Here is a 16,666-nt window from a genome sequence, read left to right on the forward strand (position 1 = left end):
AAAAGGAAGCTAGTACAACCTACATAATAAGGTTGTTGTGAAGATTAGTATGAGATTATATGTGAATAATTTATCACAGAGCCTGATATGTAATATTTGGTCTGAACTGAAAGCTGTTGTTATTCCCAGATTGCAAGATTTTTTCCACATACTTGAATACTTGAATATACACTATTCTCCATAGTTGAATATGGACTATTAAAAAATGTGCTAACCACTCCACTACATCCTCAATTATAGATTTAGTATAAATTAGAAATTTTCTTTTTACAAAAATTCTGCTGTAATTTGTGTGCTCCTTAACATTACATATACATTTTCTGCTCATCTCTTATTCTCTTGGATTATTTACTGTAACTATGCCAAAGGATAATACAAATTCTATAATTTTTTTTCAAAAATAGTATTTTTATCTCTTTTTTTCCCACATAGAATTTAATACAGGGCCTGCCCTATATTAGCTACTGATCAAAGATTTAAGAATATAATAAACTAACACATGCTCCTCAGCACATGGATCACTCTTAAAGATAGACTGTATGGTAGATTACAAAACAAGTCCTAAAAAATTAAAAATATTGAAATCATATCAAGTACCTTGTCAGATAACAATGGAATAAAACTAGAAATCAGTAATAAGAAGAACTTTGGAAACTATACAAACATGTGGAAATTAAAGAATATGCTACTGAATGACCAGTGGGTCAATGAAGAAATTAAGAAGGAAGTTTAAAAATTTATTGAAACAAATGAAAATGGAAATAAAAGATACAAAAACCTATAAGGTACAACAAAAACAGTAGTAAGAGGAGAGTTTATTGCAATGTGACTACATCCAAAAAGTAGAAAACTTCAAATTAACAACCTAACAATGTATCTTAAAGAACTAGAAAAGCAAGAGCAAACCAAATCCAAATTAGTAGAAGAAAAAATAATAAAGATCATAGCAGAAAAAAACTACTAAAAATAGAAAAAGTCAAATGATAGTGTTTTGAAAAGATAAACAAACCTTTAGCAAAACTAAGCAAAAAAGAAGTAGATTCAAATAAATAAAAGCAGAGATGAAAAAGTAGACATTATAACTGGCACTGCAGAAACTCAAAGCATCATTAGAGACTACTATGAGCAATTCTATGCCAATAAATTGGAAAATCTAGAAGAAATGGATAAATTCCTAGACAACTGCAACCTACCAAGATTGAACCATGAAGAAATAATAATATAACAAGTAACAAGATGAAACCATAATAAAAAGTCTCCCAGCGAAGAAAAGCCCAGGACTTGATGGTTTCACTGATGAATTCTGACACACGTTTTAAGAGAGCTAATACAAATCCTATCCAAAATGTTCCCCCAAAAAAGGAGAGAATGCTTCCAAAATCACCATATAAGGTCAGGATTGCCCTGATGCCAAAACCAGATAAACACACAACAGAAAAAGAAAACTACAGGCCTGTATCTCTGATGAACATTGACCCAAAAATCCTCAACAAAATAGTAACAAACTGAATTCAGTAATATGTCGTAAAGATTGTTTATCATGACCAAGAGGGATTCATCTCAAGGATGCAAAGATGGTTCAGCATTTGCAAATCAATCAACGTGATACATCACATCAACAGAATAAAGGATAATGATGAGATAATGATGTGAAATGATGTGATCATTTCAATTGATATTGAAAGCATTTGATAAAATTCAACATTCCTTCGTGATGAAAACCCTCAAAAACCTGGGTATAAAAGGAACATACATCAACACAGTTAAAAGCCATATGTGACAGACCCACAGCCAGTATGACATTGAATGGGAAAAATCTCTAAGATCTGGAAAAAGACAAGGATGCCCACTTTTACCACTTTTATTCAGCATAGTACTGGAAGTTCTAACTAAAGCAATTAAATAAGATAAAGAAATAAAATGCATTCAGATTGTAAAGGAAGAAGTCAAATTATCCTTGTTTGCAGATGGTATAATCTTATAGTTGGAAAAACCTAAAGACTCAACCAAGAAAACCTTTAGAACTGACTAACGAATTCAGTACAATTACAGGATACAAAATCAACATTCAAAAGTTAGTAGCATTAGTATATGCCAACAGCAAATAATCTGCAAAAGAAATCAAGAAAGTAACCCCATTTGCAATAGCTACGAGTAAAATAAAATACCTGGGAATAAACATAACTAAATAAGTGTAAGATCTCTACAATGAAAACTATAACACATTGATGCAAGAAAATAAATAACGAAAAATATAATAAAAAGATATTTCTTGTTCATAGATTGTAATGAATATTGAAGTGTCCATAGGACCCAAAGCAATCTATAGATTCAATGCAATTCCTATCAAAATACCAATGACGTTCTTCACAGAAATAGAAATAACAATCCTAAAATTTATATGGAACCACAAAAGACCTTGAAGGGCCAAAGCCATCCTGAGCAAAAATAACAAAACAAGAGGGATCACATTATCTGACTTCAAATTATACTACAGAGTTATAATAACCAAAACAACATGATACCAGTATAAAAAACAGACACATAGACTAGTTTAACAGAATAGAAAACCCAGAAGAAAATCTACACATCTACAGTGAACTCATTTTTGACCAAGATGCCAAGAACATACATTGGAGAAAAGACAATCTCCCAATTAATGGTGCGGGGAAAACTGAATATCCATCTGCAGAAGAATGAAACTAAATCCATGTGTCTCACCATATTCAAAAAGCAAATCAAAATGGATTAAAGACTTATATCTAAGACATGAAAATATGAAACTACTAAGAGAACACGTAGGGGAAACTCTCTAGGACATTGGTCAGGGTAAAGATTTCTTGGGCAATATCCCAAAAGCAGAGGCAACCAAAGCTAAAATGAATGAATGAGATCACATTCAGCTAAAAAACTTCTGCACAGCAAAGGAAACAATCTACCAAGTGAAGAGCCAACTCACAGAATGGTGGAAAATATTTGCAAACTACCCATCTAACAAGGAATTAATTACCAGGTTATATAAGGAGCTCATACAACTCTATAGGAAATAAATTGAATAATCCAATTAAAAATCGGGCAAAAGATCTGAATAGACATTTCTCAAAAGAAGACACACAAATGGCAAACAGGAATATGAAAAGGTGCTCTACATTACTGATCATCAGAGAAATGCAAATCAAAGCTATAATGAGATATCTTCTCACCCCAATTAACATGGCTTTTATCCAAAAGACAGACTATAATGAATACTGACAAGGATGTGGAGGAAAGACAATCCAACTCTGTTGTTGGGAATGTAAATTAGAGAAACATACAGAGATTCCTAAAAAAATGAAAACTATAACTACCACATGATCTGACAATTCTACTGCTAGGTATATACCCAAAAGAAAGAAAAACACTATATTGAAGAGATATCTGCCCTCTCATATTTACCACAGCACTGTTCACAATAGCCGAGATTTGAGGGCAACCTAAGTGTCCTTCATCAAAAAAATGAATAAAGAATATGTGGGCCAGGGGTGGTGGCTCATGCCTGTAATCCCAGCACATTGGGAGGCTGAGTGTGGCGGAGCATTTGAGGACAGGAGTTCGAGACCAGCCTGGCCAACATGGTGAAACCCTGTGTCTACTAAAATTACAAAAATTAGCCAGGTGTGGTGGTGCTCACCTGTAATCCCAGCTACTCGGGAGGGAGGCTGAGGCAGGAGAATCTTTTGAACCCAGAGGCATAGTTTGCATTGAGTTGAAATTGTGCCATTGCACTCCAGCCTGCTCCAGCCTGGGCAACAGAGTGATACTCTGTCTCAAATAAAAAAAAAATGTGGTATGTACATTGGTATACTTTTCAGCAATAAAGAAGAATGAATGAGACTCTGTTATATGCAACAATATGAATATAACTGGAGGAGATTATGTTAAGTGAAATAAGCCAGGCACAGAAAGATAAACTTTGCATGTTGTTACCCATTTGTGGGAGCTAAAAATTAAAACAATTGACCTCATGGAGACTCATGGAGACAGAGAGTAGAATGGTAGTTACCAGAGGCTGGGAAGAGTAGTGAGGTGGGGGGAATAGGAATGGTTAATGGGTACAGAAATACAGTTATAAACAATGAATAAAATTTACTATTTGATAGCACAACAGGGTGATTACAACAATAATTTTGTTACATTTTAGAATTACTCAGGGAGTACAACTAGAACATTCACAACACAAAGGGATCATGAATGCTTGAGGTGACAGATCTCCTGCTACCCTCGGGTGAGTATTATACATTGTATGCCTATATAAAATATTTTATGTTCCCCATAATTATATGCACCCACTACGTGCACATAAGAATTAAAAAAAATTAAAAAGAAAAAAATTCTACAATAAAAAATGAATACGTGAATAAATGAATGGGTACATGAATAAATAAATGAAATATGTATGTAATTAAAAATTGCCTTTCTTAAGATACTTCTGTATATAGTTTTCCATTCTTAGATAGCCAGATCAAAAATAAATAGTTCTACAGAATTTGGATAGGGTTTCATTTTCCACAAAATTTGCTAAAATTTTTTTATTGGACATAATACCAAATCAATGTTTATATGATCACAAATATAAAGTTCCCTTTAAGGAATCTTTAATTTAGCACATTTACACAACATTAACCTTACTGTAAAGCTTTCTGGAATTGGCTTGGTAATTCTATTTACAGACAGGAATGGAGATTTGGTTTTGTTTCATTACAGAATTAGCAGTTTTACTAATGACTGGGAAATTGTTCTTGCTGAAGACGAGGGCAAACATTTTAAAACAAGAATAATTGCTTAGTGCAGAAGTTCCCAAACTGTTTTGCACATTAACATCTCTTTGAGAATTTTAAAAAATTTCAAAACTCAGCTCCACTCCCTACCCCCATAGGCCAATGAAATAGTAATCTCCACCCCAAATCAATTAGGTCATAATCTCTGGGGATGAGACAGAGACATTCATGTGTTTCACAATTATTTTTATTGAAGCATTCCAGCTAACGGTAGGCAAGTTTGGGAACTACCAATGGCTTGGTATATGACTACGTTTCTGGCTTATATTAGCAGTAAGAGCAGGCACTCTGCATTAATTTTAACATTCCATGAAGCACTGTTAAAACTTTATTTGCATGCCTACTAAATCTGCTGTGGAGAAAAATACATCTTTGGAAATCCCAATGTGCATATTTATTATACTTTTACCATTGCCCTATCAAGTGGCAAAAGCATATTTATCTGTCATAGGAATAACCACATCTGAATAGACATTCATATAGCACATTTACAACTATGTAGCTCCATGTTATAATACTGTATAAATAAACCCCATGAATATAGTAAGCAGCCCAGCTTACAAGATTTCTTAATATACCAGAATACTTTTTTAAATTTGAAACTTTTAAACCTCTTAAGACTTCAAATTATGTTTTTAATAAAGAATAAATTAAGCTGAATTTTATCATCGTTCTAGTAATACTAGTGCATATCAATTTCTCATCAAATCTTCAATTAAAAAATATCCATCATCATAGTCAAAGGCTACAAAATCTCAGGAGAAATAAGTATAATTTTTTTGGAGATAAATTATGCAGCATGCTGAATATAGCTAATAACTTAATACCCTAATTTCAATATCACAAAGAAAGTATATTTCTAATGTTCTCATCACAAAAATGTTAAATATGTTAATTAGCTTAACTTAATAATTCTATACTGTATTCAAAATTCGTAACTTTTTATGTTTGTTGGTCGCTTGTCTGTCTTTTGAGAAATCTCTGTTCATGTCCTTTGTCCACTTTTTAATGGGATTATTTGTTTTTTTCTTGTTGAATTGTTAAAGCTCATTGGAGATTGTGGATATTATGCCTTTGTCAAATGCATGGTTTGGAAATATTTTCTTCCATTCTCTAGGGTGATGTTTGCTCTGTTGATAGTTTCTTTTGCTATACAGAAGCTCTTTAGTTCCATTGGATCCCGCTTGTTAATTTTTGTTTTTGTAGCAATTACTTTTGAGGACTTAGTTATAAATTCCTTTCCAAAGCCAGTCAGTGTATAGAAGGATATTTACTAGGTTTTCTTCAAGGATTTTTATAGTTTTAGGTCTTACATTTAAGACTTTAATCCATCTTGTGTTAATTTTTGTTTATGGTGATTGGTAGGGGTCCAGTTTAATTCTTCTGCATATAGATAGCCAGTTATCTCAAAGTTGTTTAATGAATAGCGAGTCCTTCCTCCATTACTTATTTTTGTTGGCTTTGTTAAGGATCAGATCGTTGTAGATGTAGATGTGTGGCTTGATTTCTGGGTTCTCTATTCTGTTCTCTTGTTCTATGTGTCTGTTTTTGTACCAGTACCATGCTGTTTTGCTTACTGTAGCCTTGAAATAATAGAAGAAATAATAAATGTTTGAGTTGATGTATATCCCAATTACCCTGATTTGATCATTACACACTGTATGCATGCATCAAAATATCACATGTAGCCAATGTGCATAGCTATTATGTATCAATAAAAAATAAAAACCACATATTTAAAATACATACAAATAATCAATAACTGGAGCTACAAGCCCATTAAGACTTGACTCATGTCTGCTCTTGAGGCCAGGAAGAGAGATATATAATAAAAAGCTATATGTATTGAAAAAGCAAAGAAGGGAGAATGTACAGTATGTTAAGATAGTGGAGATGAAGGAATAGAAAATTCTTAAGAGAAGTTAAAAAGATAGAGAAAACATCAGGATGAAGATAATATTTGAATTGAATCTTAAAGAATCTATGTAATTTCATTGGTATAGTTCATCTTCCAATTGTTGGAAACACATTCTTACCTCCTGCTGTTCAATCATACGGTTGTTCATGGAGCCTATGTACTGTAATGGCTCCTAAAAAGTCTAAACAAATTTAATTAAAATGCCATTTCAAGATAGAATATCTCCTGGAATTACTTATCTTTAACCATTCTATTTAGAATATTTTATAATGGAGGTATAATCAGCATACATGGAAAGCAAAGAAATAAATCCTCATTGTTAGTGACTTATGTTGAAATCAGTAACTACAACATCATGTCATTAAAAAAAAATTTAGGTCTAATTTAACTGGCTACTTGCCATTTTGTGACACGTATCTATTTGGCACTGCTTCCATGAAAGTTATATTTTCTGATTCTTTTAACATGCCACAATTGCATGTTTGTGTATTAATAATTAATTAAACTAAAAAACAGTTTTGAGATTTCCAAGCCAATAAATTTTTACATGTGTGAACCTGTAATAACAACAATAGCAAATATTTACTGAGGGTTTACTCTCTAGGCCAGGCAGGATACTAAGGGATTTCCGTGCATGATCTCCTCAAACTTTTACATAAACCTAGGGAGCTAGTTATTATAATAATCTCCATTATGTGTATTAACAAATGGAGGCCCAGAAGTATTGTCATTTTCAAGGTCACAGCCAATAAATAGAGACCTTACTTTCAGCCCAGGCAGAAGTTCAGTACCATGTCCTTAAGCATGACAACTCTTCTACCTCTTATTTTTAGCTATAGCACTGACACCCCCATTCAAACTGGAATTTTTATCTAATTTAAATTGGACATCTGTATTCTATACATTCATTTGCATACCACTGTTGCTTATTATGGAATTAGATTTGGAAGAATTTTATAGTCTGTTTGTGAGAGACTATTTATTTATAATATCCTTCCATAGAATATGTATTATTTGGTTAAAGAAAAAGTGTATTCATCTATACATGGTATATATAGGATATTTATTTATATATGGCCTCCTGACATGAACCAAAAAGTGGAAACTTCATTTATTATAAGATCATTATTCAACTCACTTAAGTACCCAAAATAATCATTTGCATGCACTAGAAATGTATAGTGAATGTTGAAGAGATGAGTGTATGAATGAATGAATGAATGAATGCTCTATCCTCTGTAAGAGTCAGTTAACAAAGCTAGTACATGCATTATGAGACTGTGTGTGTGTTTTGATATTTTGAAATTACAGCAAGGGGTCAATTTGTTTATAACCCCTTCTGCAATGTAAATATAGTAATTCCACTTTAAAGGAAACGGATGTGGGCATAGTTCTTCATTCTTTTCTTTAGCATTCAGAGAATAAATTCCCCACTGGCTAGGATGCTAGGATAAGAGCTGCCCCTAAAACAAGAAAATAACTGTAATGTATACTAACATTAACATGAGTGAAAAAGTAAAAATAACACAAACAAACAAACACAAGTCAGTTGAAGTAGGGTGCGGAGATAAGAAATTTCAGGGTCAAGTAGTGCTTCTTTCCACAGTGGTAAAAATGTTCCCAGTTTATGTGAAATGTATGATTGATTCTCTTTCACTTGGAAGAATTTTACTATACCCATAGGGAGAACTGTAAGATTACTGCTATTACTAAAATCACACATCAGGAATGAAAATCCTACCCTCTCGCAAAATACATGTTTTAATAATCAGCTAAATATCCATATCAGTGATGCTGCTGTAAGTTGTCATTGATAACAGAGCTATTTCGAATTTTAATGTCAACACCGCTCATGGCTTAGCATTACAAATTAGACAACCAAGGATCCCTGTATCCTGCATTATTAAAGACAAATTCAATTCCAGAAAGCACATTGCCATTATTTGACTATTCTGAACATATTTTCATCAGGGCATGACATTATTGGCATGGATTTTATAGTTTTTTATCTCTCTTATATTCTCATTAGAACAGAACATTTTGACAATGGCTACAAAGACTTATTTTGGTATATGTTTATAAATCATTAACAAAATTATTGTCACATTGGTGTGTTGCTTCTACTAAGATATAAACTAGATTATTTATTTTTCTAGGGGCAAGAAAAATAAATAACTACAAAAATGAGATGAAGGAAGGAAGAATAAGGGTCTGTTGTTAGATCTAGAGAACTTGAAATGGGAGTGATTTTTTAAAAGATTTATTAGCAATCTCTCGAAGGCCACAATAAACATCTGCAAACCAATGAGCTTCACTGTTCTAGAGAAGCACAAGTTTAAGAAATGCCATATATATCATTCATTGCCTGCTTGAATAAATACTTTTTTATTGTCTACAGAAAAGCATCTGTCAGCTGCTATGTTACCAGAACAAGTCAAAGTCTATTAACATTTACTGATGCTAGTATTATGAAATGATGAAACTTTAATTTTTGTGTGAAAACAGATGACTGGGGCAAAGACAAGGGATTCTCACCAAGAAATTATCCTAGACTGACTACATTATTTCAAATATGCTTTTCTGTTTGCTGAAGGTGTGAAAATGAGCCATTGTGTGAAATGTGCAACCTTTACCCAAGACATTTCAGTAGCAAAGACACTAAAAATAAAAGCAGAAATGTGTATCCCTCTGCTGGCATTGACAGTGTTGAATATTTTCTGTACTTGAATGATGCAGTAAGAAGCTGGTCACCTAAATCTATTTGGGCTCTTTCTCCAATATGCTGATACTTAATTGAACCTGGCAAAATAAGTCATCGCAAATTCAAATGACCCTCTCCACATTGGAGGCACACATAGATGGAATAGAGCTTATGTTCATTTCTGGAATATAACTGGGCAAAACCATTCCAGTTAGACTTTGCTGCAAGAAAATAAAATGAACTGTACATAAAGAGAAAGAAGGATTTAACATAAAGTGAGTGTCCATAGTGCTATAGGATCTTCTTACAAGTATGTAAGTGAAAGAATCTGGGCCTTTAAGGTAGCACCAGAAAAGATTCTAATGTCCAGATTTTATGTCACAGATTGAAATACGTCAGATGGTAGTAATGGGGCTTCTACCCCATTGAATCAGCTAAAATATCATCAGCATTTTAAATGACCAAAAGCAAGACAAAAAGTAAATAAAATTGTGTAAGTATGAAAATTGTATTGAGGAGAGACAAACACTACTCAAGTTATGCTCTAAAATTATTTTCTATAATGCATTCTTTTCCAGCTTCAATAAGTAAACTGACATATGGTGGCTTGTATTTCAGATGGATCAGCAATGACACATAAATTCAGCAAACCTAGCCTATCTGGTGAGCCAACATTCTGATGTGTACAGGCATCAACCATTACTTACAAGAAGTAAAGAAATCTATATATAAACTATTAAATGATTGTCTTTGTAGTTGAAACAAAACAAAGATTCATTATTTTCAGTTTTTCATGTTAATTATTTTTAAATCCCTATCTCTGGCATTTGGAAAGAGTGAGTAATTTTAGTATATCAAGAGCACAAAATAGCCTTATCTACTAATGAAATTGTGCAGGAGGAATGAAGAAACAACAGATGACTCCAACTATCACTACTAATAATTCAGAACTTCCTGAATGAAGCATATATTACATATTTACCTTTAACCACTAATGCTTCATCAAATCTCACTAACAAAAATAGCATTAATTTGGCAATCTCAAATATTCAGACAAAAATACAAGATCAGGGAAGAACTTCTAAATGTCAAACAGTCACCAAGTTTGCTTCATGTAGAACATTTTAACTCCTCATAAAAGTTTGACAACAGTATTTCCAAAGTCATGTAAATTAGTTCCACTCTTAAGAGAAAATTTCCTAATATCAACTTTAAAAAAAAGATAACTTGCACTCTACCAAATAAGAAATGAGACACAGAAAGTCAAACCAATAACCAAATTAATTAATTAATTTTAAAAAGCCCTCTATGGTACACCATTGTTCTGGTATCTACCTCATTAGCCTTTGAGAGTATGTTTATGTAGTGAAGAGTATATTACATGTTCAGGTTGGAGATTTATTACTGATGTACTCGCTTATTGATTTAACAATCTTTCCTTGAGAGGGCACTATATGCCAGGCACTGTGAAAATGGTGAGAACAATATAGTGATTAAACCTCAGTAGACCTAATACATATTCTAGAGAAACCAATAGTTGAGTAAGAATGACAATGAATTTCTACCACCCTAGGAAAATGAAGTCAAAATTTCTCAGTTGGTGGTTTAGAAATTTAGAAAACTTCTCAGTCAGTGGTGATTAGTAGGGAGTTAAACAAGCAACCAAGGAAGCAAGAAAGCAAGCAAGCAAGCAAACAAACAAACAAACAGAAAAGTAGAATTTCAGGGTAGGAAAAGGCTCTAAGTCAGTGACTCCAATTCCATCTCTTAGATGTTATCTCTCTTTGTGTTTCTTACAGTTCTATTACTGCTAGTACTAACCTAAGACCCTAACAAAATATTTCCAGAATGCAGCTCTAAATTAAGTAGGTACAAAAGGCCCCTCATGTGGTCTTTCTTTATAGTTGAGACAAAATAGAGGTATTACAAAGTCCTTTCTAAATATGAATGGAGAATTACTTAGAAATAAACATGATGAATTACACAAATATTTAGTTCAATATCCTAAATTTAATATCCTATTGTAATATCCATCACATATTCCTAAGGAAGAACTTCTAGTTTGGTGGAGCTGGGCTCAGTGAATCCTCTTGCTCCCACCAAAAATGATAAAACTAAACAAAATTGTTAAAAATGACCATGATAGAAATCTTGAAATTCATCACAGGTCTACAAATAATTAAGAATCATTTATTTTTAAAAAGATAATGAATCTCAGGTAAAACACAGTTAAATCTACTGCAATTTAGCCCATGACTACTCCTACCCACCATTCATTTCCTTCTGAGCAGTAGTTATACTAGGACAAGGCAGGCCAAGAAAATGAAGGATATTGATGTTACAGGGCACTGACTTGATTTGAAGAAGCCTTGAAAAACCTCATGCCCAGGATCTTTGTTAAAAAATAGAAATTTGGATAATGAAACAAACAAAAACAGCAACAACAAAAATCCAAAACAAAATAGCTTCTATTGCTCTAATTTTATACCTATGATACAGACTTATCAAATCAGTTTTTAAAATTTCATTTTATATAATTTTATTTTAAATCACTTAAGAAAAAAGACAAATATATTTATACTGTCATTTATATTTACCTATGTGATTACCTTTACAGACAACCTTTATTTTTTATGTGGTTTGATATAAATATATGCATTCCGATATGGTCAATATCATATATGCATATCAGTATATTTATGTATATATATGTAGTTTTCTATGCATACACACACACACAAACCAGAAAAAAATTAAAATGGTACACTAGAAGATATATATTTAATACAAATTACAAAAGTAAAGAAGGAAAAGAGGAACAAACAGATATGAGATATACAGAAGATAAATAGTACTTTTGCAAGTGTAGAGCAAATCATATCAAACATTACATTGAATATAATTAATTAAAAGGCAGAGAATATGAGGCTGGACTTAAGCCAAAATAAGATCCATGTGCATACCATATTCAAGAGATATATTTTAGGTTGAAAGACACAAACAGGTAGAAAGTAAAAGTCCATTCTTTGTGTTGCTGTAAATACTTGACTGGGTAATTTATAAAAAAAGGTTTTATTTGGCTCATGGCTCTGCAGGCTTTAAAGAAAACATGGTTCTGGCATCTGCTTCTGGTGAGGCCTCAGAGAGCTAACAACCACGGTGGAAGGCAAAGGGGAGCACCAAATTACATGGTGAGAGTGGGAGCAAGAGAGGGAGAAGGGGAAGGTCTCAGACTCTTTTAAACAGCCAGACCTTGTGTCAAGTAGCTGAGAGAAAATTCAGTTATCATCAACAGGATAGTGGTAAACTATTTATGAGGGATTCACCCACATTATCCAAACATCTCCCACCTGGTCGCACCTCCAACATTGGGAATCACATTTTGACATGAGATTTGGAAGAAACAAATATTCAAACCATATCAAAAAAGATGGACAAACATATATACTATGCAAACAGTAAACATACGTGATCTGGGAGTGCATGCAAATATAATAAAATACAGACATTAAGAAAAAGCTATTACTAGAGAAACAAAAATATTTTATACTGATAAAAAGGTCAGTTAATTGGGAATTATATATATATATGTATTTTAAAAACATACTTACTGAACAATAGAGACTAAATACATAAAGCAAAACTGACATAATTAAAGGGAGAAATAAAGAATTCAACTCTAATAGTTGTAGATTTCAATAACCTATTTTTAATAATTAATAGAAAAACAAGACAAAAGTTAGCAAGTATATAAGATACTTGAAAAATAGTATCAAACCAATTGATATAACTGATATTTCTAGAACACTACACCTAAAAAATCATAATATATATTTATGTCAAGTGCACTTGGAACATTTCTCAAGATAGACCATACACTATACCATGAAACAGGTCTAAACATATTGAAAAATTTGAAATCATGCAAAGTATGTTCTCTGATTCTATCACAATTAGAAAAAAACAACAAAACAACATCCAGGAAATCCACAAATATTTGAAAGTTAAGCAATACACTTGTTAATAGCATAAGGATAAAAGAATAAATACAAAGAAAAAGTGAAAAATACTTTGAAGCGAATGAAATAAAATCACAGAATATCTCAATTTATAGGAAACCATTAAAACATTGCTAAAAAGGAACTTTATAGCTATAAACACCTATAATAGAAAAAAAGAAAGATATTAAATAAGTAATCTAACTTTTTACCCTAAGAAACAAGGGAACAATTCCCTTATTGAAGGGTGGATAAAGAATCTCTGAAAATCCACTCCTCCATAAAAGCAACAAAAATGTTTGCAAAAAAAAATCAAAATCAATATTTTTCAGGATTCTGGAAATTAAAACCTCTTGCAACCATTTGAACATTATTTATTTGTGATAAAAATGCTAAATCTAGGTAAGAAGAGTATATTTTGTGGTGGTTTAAATTGCCACATTCCCACCTTCTCTTGTCCACTTCATGATAGCCTCAAAAACCAACAGTTTGGCTGGGCGCGGTGGCTCATGCCTGTAATCCCAGCACTTTGGGAGGCTGAGGTGGGTGGATCATGAGGTCAGGAGATCGAGACTACAGTGAAACCCCGTCTCTACTAAAAATACAAAAAAGTAGCTGGGTGCGGTAGTGGGCACCTGTAGTCCCAGCTACTCGGGAGGCTGAGGCAGAAGAATGGCATGAACCCAGAAGGCAGAGCTTGCAGTGAGCCAAGATTGCACCACTGCACTCCAGCCTGGGTGACAGAGTAAGACTCCGTCTCAAAAAAAAAAATAAAAAAAATAAATAAACCCAGCAGTTTGACAATCACAATAACCATGAAAACAGGCAGTGAAGGAAAAGGTAAAGTTTAAATTGCCTAACCAAGCATTGGAGGTATGTCTCAACGTTAACATAGAGCCACTTAGCAAAGATCCATAGACTTACTTGTTCAAGACATGTGAGAAAAACTCTGTTCCATTATTGCATGACCATCAGGCAAACCAAGCAGAGATGTCAGAAGCCACATACAGAATATATAGTTAACAATAAGTTGTTGTATATTTCAAAATAATTGTAGAATGGAATTGAAATGTTTCTAACACAAAGAAATAATCAATACTTGAGGTGATGGATACCCCAATTACCCTGATTTGATCATTATACATTGTATGCTTGTATCAAAATATCACATGTACTCCACAAATAAGTACAATAATTGTGTTTACATAACAATTAAAAATTTTTTTAAAATTAAAAACATACAAATTTTGCAGAATTAGTCCAGAAGAGTAATCAAACAATTGCACAAACATCAAATGGCAACAACAAATAGCAACAATGGCAACCCCTGGCTGGGTGGTCTAATACTGAGTTGTCAGATTAAGTTATAGAAAGTATTCAGTTTCAAAGATTTTCAAGACATGCAAAGAAACCAGAATGTATGGCCATGTAGTGTGTAGGAGGGAAGATTAACAGAAACTGTACCATAGGAAGTATAGACATTAGATTTACTAGACAAAGACTTTAAATGAACTACTGTAAATATGTTCAAACAACTAAAGAAAACCATGTGTAAAGAACTAAAGGACTGCCTGGGCATGATGACTCATACATGTCCTCCTACCACTTTGGGAAGCTGAGATGAGTGGATCACTTGAGCCCAGAAGTTTGAGACCAGCCTGGGAAATCATGGCAAAATGCCATCTCTCCAAAAAAAAAATAAAAATTATCTGGGCACAGTGGCACATACCTGTAGTTCCAGCTACTTGGAAAGCTGTGGTGATCACCTGAGCCTGGTAAAGTTGAGGTTTCAGTGAGCTATGATCACAATCCTGCACTCCAACCTGGGTGAAACAACAAGATGCTGTCTTAAATAAATAAATAAATAAATAAATAAAGGATTATATGAGAATGGTGTCTTATTAAATAAACAATAGCAAAAAAGGTAAAAGTCATTTTAAACAAAGAACTACATTGAAATTTTGAAGTAAAAATGTTAAATAATTGAAATTAAAAAATGTACTTGAGTGACTCAAAAGTATATTTGAGTGGGAAGGAGAAAGAAACTATGAACTTAAGTATAGGCTAATCAAAATTATCCAGTCTGAGAAATGAAAATAATAATGAATGAAGAAAAATGGAGAACCTCAGAGACCCACAAGGAAATCATCACTGTGTTAACACATATATAATGTGACTCTCAGAAGGAGAGAAGAAAGATAAAAATGTAGAAATGATATTTGAATAAATAATGACCAATAGCTTCCTAATGGAAGAAAAACATTAACCTACAAATAAAAAAAAACTTCAGGAACTATGGATTTAAGCAAATCCAAATTTAAACATATTATAATCAAACTGTCAAATTCAAAAACAAAAGATCTTAAAAGCAGCAAGAGAGAAACAACTCATCAGGGACAAAAAAGTCTTCAATAAGATGAACAATAACCTCTGATCAGAAGCTATGGAAACCAGAAGGCATTGGAATGACATACTAAAAATGTTAAAACCAAACTACTGTAAAAAAAGAATTATTTATCTACATAACTATATTTCACAAAAGAAGGAGAAATTAAGACATTTTCAGCTTCACAGAAACTTCATATGATAATCTCAAGTGATGTGGAGAAAGCATTTGACAAAATCCAGTATTTTTCGTGATAATAACACTCAATAAACCAAGAAGGCAAATTCTCTAAATTGATGAAACATTTGCAGAAAGCATACAGCTAACACCATACTGAATATTGAGACACTTAAAATTTTCTTCTTCAGATCAGAAACAAGACAAGGATGTCTCTTCTTGTCAATTATATTCAACATTGTATCAGACGTTCTAGCTAGAACAATTATGCCAGAACAATCAACAAAAAGCATCCAGATCTCAAGAAATAAAACAATCTCTATTCATAGAGACATGGTCTTGCATATAGAAACTCTTTGAAAGTTCATTAAAATACCTGTCAGAACTAATAAATGAGTTTATCAGGTAACAGTATGTAGGATCAATATAGAAAAATAAATTTTATTTCCATATACTGGCAAGAAACAATCTGAGAGTAAATTAAGAATATAATTCCACTTATAGTAGCATCAAAAATAAAATAGTCATTAATTTAACATAAGAAGAGCAAGACTTTCATCTGTGGCCTACAAAACATCTTTAAGAAATTAATGAATTTCTAAATTAATAGAAACACATCTCATGTTCATACATCAGAAGACTTAATATTATGTCAAGATGGCAATGCTC

Source organism: Nomascus leucogenys, chromosome 13, assembly GCF_006542625.1.
Source record: "Nomascus leucogenys isolate Asia chromosome 13, Asia_NLE_v1, whole genome shotgun sequence".
NCBI lineage: Eukaryota > Metazoa > Chordata > Mammalia > Primates > Hylobatidae > Nomascus > Nomascus leucogenys.